The sequence below is a fragment of the Tamandua tetradactyla genome, chromosome 24 (genome assembly GCF_023851605.1).
Source record: "Tamandua tetradactyla isolate mTamTet1 chromosome 24, mTamTet1.pri, whole genome shotgun sequence".
Classification (NCBI taxonomy): Eukaryota; Metazoa; Chordata; class Mammalia; order Pilosa; family Myrmecophagidae; genus Tamandua; species Tamandua tetradactyla.
Window position 1 is genome coordinate 42,179,427 of NC_135350.1, and position 14,717 is coordinate 42,194,143.

Here is a 14,717-nt window from a genome sequence, read left to right on the forward strand (position 1 = left end):
AAAGGTAATTTCCTCGATATGATAAAGGGAATATATGAAAAACTGATAGCCAACATTGTGCTCAATGGAGAGAGACTGAAAGCTTTCCCCCTAAGATCAGGAATAGAAAAGAAAGCCACTGTCACCACTATTATTCAATATTATGCTAGAAGTTTTAGCTAGAGCAATCAGGCAGGACAAAGAAATAAAAGGCATCCAAACTGGAAAGGAAGAAGTAAAACTTTCATTATTTGCAGATGACATGATACAACTTGGAAAGTCCTCAGAAGTCTACAGCAAAGTTACTTGAGCTAATCAACAAATTCAGCAAGGTAGTGGGATTTAAAATGAATGTGCAACAATCAGAATGTTTTTATACACAAGCAATGACCTAACTGAGGAGTCAGTTGAGGAAAAAATTCCATTCAAAATAGCAAGTGAAAGAATCAAGTACTTAAGAATGCACTTAACTAGGGATGTAAAAACTTATAAACAGAAAACTTATAACATTGCTAAAAGAAATCAAAGACATCTAAATAGATGGAAATACGTTCTGTGCTCATAGATAGGAAGGTTAAATATAGTTAAGATGTCAATTCTACCTGAATTAATCTATAGCTTCAACACAGTACCGATCAAAATTCCAATAATCTACTTTGAAGGCTTGGAAAAGCTAGTTACCAAATTCATCTGGAAGGAAAAAAGAAACCAAATAACTAAAAGCATCCTAAAAAAGAAGAACAAAGTGGGAGGATTAACACTCCCTGACTTTAAAACTTATTATAAAGCCACAGTGGTCAAAACAGCACGATACTGGCACAAAGATAGAAGTATTGACCAATGAGTCAAATCGAGAGTGCAGATATAGACCACCAAATCTATGGTGAATTGATTTTTGACAAGGTCCCCAAACCCATGGAACCAGGACAAAATAGTCTTTTTAATAAATGGGCATGGAGGAACTGGATATCAATAGCCAAAAGAATGACAGAGGACACTTACCTTACACCCTATACAAAAGAATGAATGAGTACACACTTACCTTACACGTTATACAAAAGAATGAAAGAGTACCCTTACCTTACATCCTATACAAAAATTAGCTCAAAGTGGATCAAACACCTAAAGATAAGAATGAGCACCATAAAGCTTCTAGAAGAAAATACAGGGAACCATCTTCAAGACCTATTAATAGGAGGTAGCTTCCTAAACTTTACACCCAAGGCACAAACCAAGAAAACTTAGGTAAATAGAAACTCCTCAAAATCAAAAGCATCTGCACCCCAAAAGCCTGTCAAAAAGGTGAAGAGGCAGCCAACTCAATGGGAATAAATATTTGGAAATCATATATTGGACAAAGGTTTGATATCCTGTATATATAAAGAAATCATACAACTCAACAACAAAAGAACAAACAACCCAGTTACAAGAATAGGCATTTTTTCTGAAGAGTAAACACAGACATCTCAAAAGCACATGAAGAGATGTTCATTTTCATTGGCTATAAGGGAAATGCAAATCAAGACTACAATGAGATACCACTTCATACCTATTAGCATGGCTGTTATTAAACAAACAAGAAACTATAAATGTTGGAGAAGATGTGGAGAAATTGGGACACTTATGCACTCCTAATGGGAAGGTATAATCAGGCAGCCACTATGGAAGACAGTTTGGCATTCCTTGGGAAACTAAATATCGAGTTGCCCTATAACCCAGCAATAACACAATCTGGCATTTACCCAGAAGAGCTGAAAGCAATAACACAAACAGACATTTGCACACCAATGTTCATAGCAGCATTATTCCCAATCACCACCTGATGGAAACAAACCAAATGCCCATCAACAAATGAGTGGATTAACAAAATGTGCTATATACATATGATGGGATATCATGCAGCAGTAAGACAAAATGACGTCCTGAAGCACATGACAAGATGGAGGAGACTTGAAGACATAGTGCTGAGTGAAATAAACCAGAGACAGAAGGATAGATCCTTTATGACTCCACTTTTATGACCATGGTAAAGACGGCTGAAGGATGCACCGACTGAGAAATAGATTGGTGAATGATGGTGTATACATATGATTGAATATTGTGCTGCTACAAAAAGGAAAAAAAGTCGTGAGGCATGCAACGATGTGAATGAACCTGTGGGACATTTAATGAGGCAAAATAAGCCAGAAATAAAACAACAATTATTGTATGATCTCCTTTAGAAAATGATTATAAGAAAACCAAGGCCTAGATTGGAAGCTCTTATAGCAGACACATTTTGTCCAGAGTGGTAATTATTATTTCTGGGTTTTGAGAAGCTGTTTTTTACATATGTATATAAAAAACGCATATATTAAATATGTATTTATATATATATATATATCCTTGTATTTAGAGATAAGAATGGAGCTGATCAGGTCAGGGTTAAAGTAATTCAGAATACAGGGGTAAGGAAGACATTGTCTATATTTTAGAACAACACATACTCTTTGAGACCAAAGGGAGAAAGGTTTATTTGGTCTGGAACCTAAATGGTCTGTAGCACATAATCTAACTCAACCTATCTGTATAACTCATTTGAACAACTGAAACACAGGGAGCCCAGAATAAGAAAGAGGACTTTTAATCCTGTATAGCTTAATGTAGTACCTGGATACATCCTAAAATATATTAAGCAGATAATCAAAAATATTGACAAACTCCCTTGAAGAATAAGGAAAAAAATATGGAGCTATTAAACTTTACCATCAGGGAATCCCTTGATACTGTGTCAAACTTTAGGGGCACAAAAATCAATAGGCCAAGCCCTTGATCTTGAAGCTTACTCTTGTGAACCTTATGCAGGTAGTGGAGAAGCTTAAATGACCTATAGCTATACCTAAGAGTTACTTCTTGAGGACCGTTTTTGTTGCTCAGATGTGGCCTCACTCTAATCCTAACTCTGCAAGTGAAAGCATTGCCCTTCGCCCTATGTGAGACATGACATCGAGGGGTGAAAGTCTTCTTGGCAGGGTGGCAGATGACTCCCAGGGATGAGTTCGGCGCTGGCACCATGGGATCAACAATTCCATCCTGAACAAAAGGGGACATGAGATCTAAGAGTGAAAGTCTCCCTGGTGGCATGGGAGATGACATCGAGGGATGAAGTTGGCCCTGGCACCATGGGATCACAATCCCAGCCTGACCAAAAGGGAGAAAAGAAGTGTAACTAATAAAGTATCAGTGGCAGAGAGACTTCAAATAGAGTTGAGAGGCTACTCTAGAGGTTGCTCTTATGCAAGCTTCTGTTAGATATTGCTACCTATCATAACTGGCCAAACTTCAACCAAAACCATTCCAGCCAATTCTGAAGAATGCCTAGGGAAATACGTAAGATTTTACAAAGGTTCCATGCACTAGGATAACTTCCCAGAAACCTACAACCTCCAGATGGGTCCCTGGACTAAATAAGTCCTGAAACTTAGAGGGATCAGCCTCTAGGACATTAGCTAGTTCCAGCTCCCTGCCTTATATTACTGACAGCCCCTTCCAACATGAAAAAGTTAGAATGGCCAGAGCCCAAATACACCTAAAGAGAGGGATAGAAAGATACAGAGAAGACAGGATTTAACAAATGAACATGATTGCTGAATCATTAACTTAATATCTCTTTTAGTCTCCAGTAACTTAGAAGGAAAGTAACTAGAAGGAAAAATCTGAAATTGTGGAATTGCAACCCACGTGAAACTCTGAAATCTGTTCTACAACCAATTGTGATGCTGTGCTTTGAACTGTATTTTATATATATATATATGTATGTTATTTTTCATAAAAAAAATTAAAAAGTTGATTGTGATGATTAAAACATATGTATTCCTTATACCCTCCTATATTCTGGACAGCTAGAAGGGAAAATCTGAGATGATGGCATTCTAGCCCATGACTAACTCTGGGATCTGTCCTGTAATTACTTGTTGAAGAGTGCTTTGAAAACTATTGTTTTTTTCTTACTTTGCTTTGTATACATGTTATATTATACAATTTTAAAAGTTTTTTAGAAAGTATATAATTATTGATTACAACAGAAGCATAAATTAAAATTTCCAGTACTATTTTCAGTACAAATGAACTTATTTTCTATTCAATGCATAGTAACAACAAAGTCTGAAGTTACAAAAAACCTTAAAATCCCCAAAAGTAGATTTGCCCTACCTACAGATGAAAAGTCTTCTAAATCAATCAGTTATTCACCTAGTGGTATTCAAGGCCAATAAATGTTAAAAATATTTCCTATAATACTCGGTGTGTTAGGATAATGTAGAGAAACAGAACCAACAGGAGAGATCAATGAATATGAGCTTTATAAAGGTGACTCATGAAACCATGGAATGAAAGCCCAAAATTTGTAGGGCAGACTGGGAAGCTGGTGGCTCCAAAGAACGGTCTGGACAAACTCCACAGGATTGGCTTGCTGGCTGAAGAAGCAGTGAAAGAGTCTCCCTTATCCCTTAAAAACCTTCAGCCGATTGGATTATTTCTTTGTGGGAGACATACCTTAGTTGATTGCAGATGTGATCAGCCACAGGTGTGATCAACTGACTGATGATTTAATACATATCAACTAGTCACAAAATATCCTTGCAAAAAAGGTCAGGCTAGCGCTCTCCTGACCAGATAACTGGGCTTCATCATCACTTGGCCAAGTTGACAACAGAAACTAACCATCACAGTCCACCCCTTGTCAACTTGGCAGTTATGCACATCACCTTGAAACATGCTTAATTTTCAAATAGAACACAATAACAGACATATGTTTTGCCTAACAATACTCAACTGTCCTGCATACAACCAGAAATGCATTACATCTCTCCAGAATAGGGTGCAAGTTCTTAAGTAACATTCACTCATAAACTTCATATCCTATAACTTAAATAATATTTCATGAACAATATAACATATCATACGATAAGAAGAAAACAAGATATTTGCTTATGTACAAATACAAACCTATTCATAACAAGACAGGGAGGAAATATTCATACAATCATAGTACTCATTTCTGTAACTGGTCACATGGTCATAGTTCATATTTATCACTACCTTCTCCTACTACCCATTCTGTTACTTTTACCCTTGGCAAGCACTCCAGGTGGCCATGGTTTTTTTCCAGGTAGAGTGACTCATACCTTCATTTCTGAAGTTTCTGGGCAATTGGTAGTCCTGCCTGGATTGGGTTGTTGGAGTTTTCCATTAACTTTAATCATAGGGCATGGTAGTACTAAGAGACCGCCCTTGGGGATCTCCAGTACTCACAGGAAAACTCTTCTTTACCTCCATTGTGTAGTTGCAGTCCTACTTCCCCTTGATAGTCAGGATCAATCACCCCAGACAGAACAGCAATCCCATTTTGTATGTGTTAATTCAGTGGCATGAATAGCCAAAAGTGGCCAGGTGGCAGTTTTAACTCCCAGTTCAATGGAATCACTGTTGTGTCTCCTGGTAGGAGTACTACTCCTTTTGGAACTAAGACCTGTAGACCAGCAGAGCTTAAGTTTTCAGGGACAGGAAGCAAAAATTTTCCTGGTGGATCACTAGGGGTGATAGTGAGTGGTGCCACTGCCATTTCCACCCCTTGATTCCAGGACCTGTGAATCCTGGTTATGGGTGAAAGAGCAACTTAGAGTGGATGCTGAATCAGACCATACACAGCTTCCTGGAGGACATTGCCCCATCCCTGCAAGATATTTCCACCTAGTTGGCACTGTAATTGGGTTTTCAAAAGGCCATTCTAGTGTTCTATAAACTCAGCTCCCTCTGGATGATGGGGAGCATGGTAAAATGAGAGAATTCCATGAGCATGTGCCCATTCCTGCAATGCATTTACTGTGAAGTGGGTTCCTTGATCAGAAGCAATGCTTGGTTGAATGCTATGATGGTGGATAAGGCATTCTGTAAGTCCACATATGGTAGTTTTTGCAGAAGCACTGAATGCAGAGAATGCAAACCCATATCGGGAGTATGTGTCTATTTCAGTTAGAACAAATTGTTGCCCCTTCCATGGTGCATGTGGTCCAATGTAATTAGCCTGCTATGAGGTAGCAGGCTGTGGTGCCATATTAGGGACTGAGTATGGGTCTCTGCTACTGGCAGATTGGGCACTGAACAGTGGCCATAGCCAGGATGGTCTTGGTGAGTGGAAGTCCATGTTGCTGAGCCCATGCATAACTTCCATCCCTACCACCATGCCCACTTTGCTCATGAGTCCATTGGGCAATGGCAGGAGTGGCTGAGGAAGGAAGATGACTTGTATCCAGAGTAAGGGTCATCTTATCCATTAATCATTAAAACCTTCCTCTGCTGAAGTCACCCTGTGGTGAGCATTCACATGGGACACAAATGTCTTCAAGTTCTTTGCTCACTTAGAAAGTTATATCTACATACTTCTTCCCCAGACCTCTTTGTCACCAATTTTCCAATCATGCTCCTTCCAAGTCCCTGCCCAGCCAGCCAAACCATTAGCAACAGCACATGAATCAGTATACAAATGCACCTCTGACCAGTTCTTCCAAGCAAAATAAACAACCATGTGACCTGCTCGAACTTCTGCCCACTGAGAGGATTTCCCCTCACCACTGTCCTTAAGGACATCCCAGAATGGGATTGTAGTGCTGCAGCTGTCCACTTCTGGGTCGTCCCTGCATATCATGCAGAACCATCTATAAAACAGTCCCAAGTTTTCTCTTCCTCAGTCAATTGACTGTAAGGAACTCCCCAAGAGGCCATAATTCTGGTCTTGAAAAGAGAAGGTATTGTGGCACGATTGGGGGCCATGGGCATTTGGGCCACTTCCTCATGTAACCTAATCGTGCCTCCAAGAATTGCTTGAGACTTATCTCTAATATACCATTTCCATTTAATGATGGAGTGCTGCTATGCATGCCCAACTTTATAGCTTGGAGGTCAGACAACACTCAGGTCATGATAGGCAACTCAGGCTTCATGGTAACTTGATGGCCCATGGTTAAGCATTATAACGCTAAGGCCCAATAGTAGGTTAAAAGCTGTTTCTCAAAAGGAGAGTAGATCTCTGAGGAGATGGTATGGCTTTGCTCCAAAATCCTAAGTGTCTGAGTTGTGATTCTCCTATAGGGTCCTGCCAAAGGCTCCAGATAGCATCTCTATTGCCACTGACACTTCCAGCACATTTGGATCTGCTGGATCATAGGGCTCAAGTGGCAGAGCAGCTTGAACAACAGCCTGAACATGTTGTAGAGCCTCCTCCTTTTCCAGTCTCTACTGAAAACCAGCAGCCTTTCTGGCCACTCTGTAAATGGGTTGGAGTAGCACACTCAATTGAGGAACACATTGTCTCCAGAATCTAAAGAGGCTAACTAGGCATTGTGCTTCCTTTTAGGTTGTAGGAGGGAGCAGACGCAAGAGCTTATCCATCACATTAGAAGGGATATGTGGACATGCCCCCACACTACTGGACACCTAGAAAGGGTGGAATGCCTGTGTAATTTTGTTGAATTTATCTCCCATCCCCTGACATGCAAATGCCTTACCAACACATAGTAGTTGCTAATTCTTGCTCGCTAGGTCCAATCAGCATGATATCATCAATATAATGGACCAGTGTGATGTCTTTGGGAGGGAGAAATGATCAAGGTCCCTGGGGACAAGATTGTGACACAGGGCTGGAAAGTTCATATACCCCTGAGACATGACAATGAAGGTATTCTGCTGGCCTTGCCAGCTGAATGCAAACTGTTTCTGGTGGTTCTTACTAACAGCTATTGAGAAAAAAAGCATTTGCCAGATCAATAGCTGCATACCAGGCACCAGGCAATGTGTTGATTTACTCAAGCAATAATACCACATCTGGAACAGCAGCTGCAATTGAAGTCAGCACCTGGTTAAGTTTATGATAATCCACTGTCATCCTCCAAGTCCCATCTGTTTTCTGCACAGGACAAACAGGAAAGTTGAATAGGGATGTGGTGGAAATCACCACCCCTACATCCTTCAAATCCTTAAGAGTGGCACTAACCTCTGCAATCCCTCCAGGAATATGGTATTGCTTCTAATTCACTATTTTGCTAGGTAGGGGCCGTTCTGGTGGCTTCCACTTGGACTTCTCTATCATAATAGCCCTCACTCCATGAGTCAGAGGACCAATGTAGGGATTCTGCCCGTTGCTGATATGTTGATTCCAATTACGTATTCTGGAACTAAGGAAATGACCACAGAATGGGTCCACTGGACCCACTGTGAGAAAGAGCTGAGCTAAAATTCCATTGACCATCTGACCTCCATAAGCCCCTACTCTGAATGGTGGACCAGAATGATGTTATGAGTCTCCTGGTATTAGTGTCACTTCTGAGCTAGTGTCTAATTGTCTCTGAAATATCTGATCATTTCCTTTTCCCCAGGCACAGCCAACCTGGTAAAAGGTTGTAGGTCTACTTGGAGAAGGCAGGGAGGAAGGTTAACAATATAAATATTAGGCAGTGTAAAAGGATCCTTCCCCAAGGATATCCAGACCTCCCCTCATTCGAGGAACTCTGGGTCTGTAAACTGTCTCAAGTCTGGAAATTGATTAAAAGGCCATGACTCTCTGTTTTTGTAATTCAAGTTAGACTTCTGTTCACTTGACCAAGAATTCTTCTAATTATACAGCTCAAAAAAGAATTTAGTAGACTGCCCATCTATTTTCTTTCTAAGTACTCCATGATTTACTAGCCAACACCACAATTCTCTGCAAGTCAGATTATCTTGACTGCTGCTTTGAGTCTGCCTGTCCATTATGGTGGCCATGCCCATCTTGTCTATGGTGATTAACCATTGCCATATGGTTTCTGCCAACTCGGATCCTATTATCCTTGTCGTATTTAAGGATTCCCACTCAGTGACAACAGTTGCTATAGTAACATCTGACCTGTAGAGAAGGGAGACTATAAAGGTCTTCAGGGATGATGGAGCCAGTCTCATGAATTTATTTTCTCAAGTTTCTGGTGAAAGATGTGTCCTCCGGACATTCCTGGGGTGTGTGAGCAGGTCTTCCATGATAAATCCACTCTAACATTCCCATCTCTCTAAGTATCTGGATCCCCTTATCTACATCATATCACTTCAGTTCTGCCATTTTGACCTCAGGTTATGCCAGCTACCTTTGAATCCATGTTTCAGCCAACCATCCAAACCAACTGCTAATGCCCTTTCTAACCCCTCAAGCTACAACTCCTTCTGCTATTGAATGCAGAATTTCTGCTTAGTGGGTCCATATCAACAAATTCAGCTTGATCCAACTTTATATTCTTCCACCATTATCCCACACCCTTAATATTCATCCCCACACATATTCCCCTGATTTCTGTCTATATAGATTGGAAAATTCACGCAGTTCTTTTGGAGTATAGTGTACCTCCTCATGGGTCACACTTTTTACCTCACCTTTTGGGGCCTATAGGTTTTTAGTCTAGTTATAGGTCTTGAAGAAAAGAGGGGTGGTGGGGGTAGGTCATGAAAAGAAATAGAAGTGTCCTTCAAGCCGATGACCTCAGGGCTTTCCACTGCAGTTTCATCTGCTAGAACAGATTAATCACTCCGGACAGGAGTGAGGGCTGTTTCCCCAGGAGGTGGTTACAGGGTTAGCCCTCAGTGAGCAGTTAATCTCATTAGGTAGAGGTTGGACGGCAGACTCCTCTGAGGAGTCTGGAGGCTGGGAAGCTGTTTCCTCAAGGCAGGCTGGAGATAGGGAAGCTCTTTCTTCACAGAAGAATTGTGCATTACAGGTCTATCTAACAAAGACTCAGCAGATTCTAAGGCTCCTGTCTCTCCATTGCCATCATTATTAATCCTTATACCACCAGCCCACATCTCAGGATCCCGTTCTTTTCCAATCAAAACCCTTACTTTAACAGCAGACAGCCTCCAAGGTGAAATTTTAGTTTAATTTTAGTTTATGTTGTAAATCTGCTACTTGCACAATAAGGCTTTGTGTCTGGCTTTCAGAGATCTCAAATCTGTGACCACAGAAATTAAGATTTTATTTCAAGACCAAAATGAAAATGTTTACAACAATTCATACAGTACTTAAGGTGCACATTTGAAGGCTTCAGCTCACCCCTTTACCTCATCACTCTACATAATAATAACCAACCAACATCATTATACCTCTTAATTCCACAAAACTCCATAAAGGTGTCAAACACATTATCACCCAAGCCTTGGATCATATGAGCATACAATTAGCAGAATCTAATGGTGATGTTTTGAGTATCTCTTTTGTCAACTCACCCCATAGTCTGTCAGTGCCATCTTGATTATTGAAACAGTCATTAGTGCCTCTGAGTCTAGTCAGAGTAGAAAATCAACTGTAAAAGCCTATATTTAATATCCTGTTTCTTAAGAACCACTCCTGGTACCAAGTTGTGTTAGTCAGGGATCTCTAGAGAAACAGAATCATTTGAGAGATCTGCAAATATGAGATTTATAAAGTGTCTCATGCACTTGTGGGAATGGAAGTGTTCAAAATGCATAGGGCAGTCTGTGAAGCTGGCGGCTTTGATGACAGGTCTAAACAGATTCCATAGGAGAGGCTTGTTGGTTGAAGAAGCAGTGAAAGAGTCTCTCTTTTTCCCTAAAAGCTTTCAAGTGATTAGAGTTTCTCATTGTGGGAGGCATGCCTTAGTTGATCACAGATGTAATCAGCCGCAGATGCAGTCAACTGACTGATGATTTAACACACCACCTTCTATTTATCAGTCAGCCATGAAATGCTCCTTGCAGCAACAGTTAGGCCAGTACTTGCCTGACCAGACAACTGGGCCTTATCCCTTGGCCAAGTTGGCACCAGAATCTAACCATTACACTCAGTTTGAGCAAAATGCTTTAAATTTGCTGAAGTACAGTTGATCAACTTCTTAAAAGTAAATTACTAACATAGGACAGGCCACAGTGGCTCAGCAGGCAGAATTCTTGCTGCCAGGCTGGAGGCTCGTGTTCAATTCCCGTGCCTGCCCATGCAAAAAAAAAAAAGTAAATTACTAATACTAAATTACTAAAGCCACTGATAAGAAAGATGAAAATACAACTTATGCTTTAAAGCATAATGTTGTATAACATCATCCTTCCCTATGCTTCAACTATTACCTGTATTCTGATGTCTTTCAAATACAAGTCATAATGGAAAGCTGATTAAGCAGGAGTATGAGCCTCCTGTCCATTTTATCTATTCATCTACCAAGAAGAAAACAACATGAGGGATTATATCAAGCAGGTTCTTCATCAAAAACTAATAGCACCCCAAAAAATAGGTAGTGAAGAAAACTTAATAAATAATTTTCAAAATGTAGGGAGGGCTAAGGGGAATCCAACAAGAGATAATGAGGCACCTTGAGACTAACAAAAAAGGAAACACTGTGAATGTTTATATGATGAAGAAGAAAAAGATAAAGTTTATACCATCAGACTACTCATGAGCAATGCTGGGTGTCAAAACATAATGGTATAGGTAGAGGCACAGTAAGATGGCAGCGTAGGCGTTCTAGTTTGCTAGCTGCCAGAATGTGATATACCAGAACTGGAATGGCTTTTTTAAAAGTTGCTAGTTTACAGTCCTAAGGCCAAGAAAATGTCCCAATTAAAGCAAATCTATAAAAATATCCAAATTAAGGCACCAACAAGAGGTTACCTTCCTTCAAGAAAGACCGATGAAGTTCCAGGTATCTCTCTCAACTGAAAATGCACATGGTAAACAGGGTGACAACATCTGTTTGCTTCGTCTCCAGATTCTTGTTTCATGAAGCTCCCCCCGGGGTGTTTTCCTTCTTCATTTCCAAAGGTCCCTGCCTGTTGGACTCCCAGCCTCATGGCTCTGCTGTAGTTCTGCAGCCCTCTCCTCATTCTCAAACTTTCTCCAAATGCCTATTTTAAAGGATTCCAGTAAACTAGTCAAGACCCACCTGGAATGAGTGGAGTCACTTCTCCCTCTAATGAAAGGATAATACTCACAAGTATCTCTGTAGAGATAACCTAATCAAGTTTGCTTTCTACCTCAACCTCTGTTTCAACCACACCCCTGGCAGGGACAGGGTTCATAGAGAATGAAAGGCACTGAACCACTTCACCTTGGTGGGGATTTGTGGTCTGACAAGCGCCATCTGCTGGCCAGGATAGGAAAAGCACAGAGTCTAAAGGCTTCACAGATAAGTCTGACAACCTGTTGGGTTAAGAATCCTCAGGGAAACTTGATATGCATTACACCCTCCTCCTGAGACTTGGGCCTACCTTGTCTGGGAAAATCTGATTGGAGTGAATCATATCTGGGGAGACCCACCTCAAAAAAGAAAAGAAAGAAAAAAAAAGATTCCATATAAGCAGGACAAGAACCGAAAAACAAGAGGTGAAAATTCTGATCAGTAAAACAGAAACTATGCTAGAGGTCTAGAATAAATTGAACTGAATGCCAAAGAACACTCTCTACTCATTCAAGATGAAATATTTTTGAAAAAAGCCTCAGAGCTGACACAGACAGAGACATCTGGAGATGCAGAAAGAAAATGCCCTTGAGGAAGCCATTTGAAAGGAGAAGCTGATGGAGAAGGCTAGCAGACATCACCATGTGCCTTACTAACTGATACAGAAACACTGAAGGCCATCACTCCTTTCCTGAGTCAAGGTATCTTTCTCTGGATGCCTTGGTTTGGACAATTATATGACCTCAGAAATATGAACTTGAAACTTAATAAATTCCCTTTATAGAAACCAACCTATTTCTGTCAGCATTAATAAAACTAAAACACCCAGCAAAACTGTCCTTCAAAAACAAAAGCATGTTTAAAATATTTTCAGACAAACATATACAGGGACAGTATATGAACAAGAGACCTGCTCTATAAGAAATGCTAAAGGGAACACTGCAGGCAAATGGGAAAAGACAACAGAGAAAGGTTTGGAGAAGAGTACTTCACTGGTTTGAAACTGTTGTGCACCCCAGAAAAGCCATATTCTTTAATCCTTGTGCTGGTTTGAAAATATTAGGTACCCCAGAAAAGCCATGTTTTAATTCTGATTCAATCTTGTGAAGACACCATTTCTTTTCACTCTAATCCAATACTGTAGGGCAGGAATTTTTAGATTATCTCCATGGAGATATGACATGCCCAATTGGGAGTGTGACCTTCTGATTAGATGGAAATGTGATTCCACCCATTCCAGGTGGGTATTAATCAGTTTAGTGGAATCCTCTAAAAGGGGAAATATTTTGGAGCAGGTTCAGAGCTGACAGAGAGAGTTGACACCAACTTTAGAGCAGAGCTGACACAGATGTCAATACTTGGAGAACAAAGAGACATGTTTGGAGATGCTTGGAGCCCAGGAGACATCACCATGAGATGTTAAGCAAGCCAAGAGAAGCCAAGAGATGAAAGTCAGCCCCAGAGAGGCAAAGTGAGGAACCCCCACAGGAATGGAGGCTGAAAGCAATGGAGTTTAGGAGCAAGGTACCAGCAGATGTCAGCTGCATATGACTTTCCAGCTGACAGAGGATTTCTGGACCCATTAGCTTCTCTTGAGCCAAGTTATCTTTCCATAGATGCCTTAGTTTACACATTTTTATAGACTTAAAACTGTAAACTTGTATGTTAATAAATTCCCTTTTTGAAGGCCATTCCATTTCTGGTATATTGCATTCCGGCAGCTTTATCAACCAAAACAGATTTTGGTACTGAGAGTGGGGTGTGGCTGCAGTTTGCAGATACCAAACATGTTAGAATGGCTTTTTAATGGATATGGTGAAAATTCTGTAAGAGTTGTAAGGAGCTCAATAGAGAAGGCCTAGAATGCTTTGAAGAGACTGTTGCTAGAAATGTGGACTTTAAAGTTACTTCTGATAAGGCCTTAGACAGAAATGATGCATGTGTTACTGCAAACTGGAAGGAAGGCAATCCTTGTTTAGAAGTGGCATGAAATTTAGTGAAATTTACTACAAGTTTTGACTGGGAGGAAGATTTTAAAAGCCATGAACTTGGATATTTAGCAGAAGAGAGTTCCAAATTAATGTGAAAAATACAGCCTGGTTTCTCCTTGCAGCTTATAGTGAAATGTGACAGGAAAGAGATAAGCTGAGAACTGAACTCTTGGGTACAAATAAACCAGAAATTAATGGTCTGGAAAATTCTGGGCTTCCAGAAAAGGAGACCCCAGAGAATAGTGTCCCATATGAGGATTTAGCCAAACATGGAACCAGTCAGCCATTTCAGAAAAATTCAGGATTGGAGATGGAGTTATCCAGAAAAGATTTGTGGAAAGTCCTATTATCTGATGAGTACGATCCTAGTGTACTACACAGAAAAATGACAAAAATATTGTGGTTCTGTTTATACAGAACCTGTTCATACATTCCACACTCTGGACCCCAAAAAGACATGTTCTTTCCAAATACAACATACATTCATTCTATCACAATATCACAAATCCTTTAACCATTTCAGTAACAATAGAAATACAATACAAAGTCAGAAACAGTACAAAATCTCATCAAAGTCATCTACAGGCATGGTCTGTCCTAAACCAAAATTCTCCTCTGGCTGTGGTCCTGTAGAACTCAGAGCAAGTTATCTGCTGCCAATATATAAAGAGGGATATATACAAAGAAATATGCATACAAAGAAATATACATACAGAGAAATATATACAAAGATATATACAAAAAAAATGCCAATATACAAAGGAGGAGCAAGTTATCTGCTGCCAAT

The 14,717-nt window shown here is 40.2% G+C and overlaps 1 long non-coding RNA gene across 1 annotated transcript in view; it reads right to left on the reverse strand.

The window, feature by feature from the left end:
• The window catches only part of LOC143668053 (uncharacterized), a 41,131-nt gene extending 32,990 nt beyond the window's left edge, over positions 1–8,141 (reverse strand). Inside the window, exon 1 of the long non-coding RNA XR_013168265.1 lies at positions 8,009–8,141. This is a non-coding gene — a long non-coding RNA (uncharacterized LOC143668053). The remainder of the gene's footprint in view (positions 1–8,008) is intronic.
• Between the last annotated feature and the right edge of the window lie 6,576 nt (positions 8,142–14,717).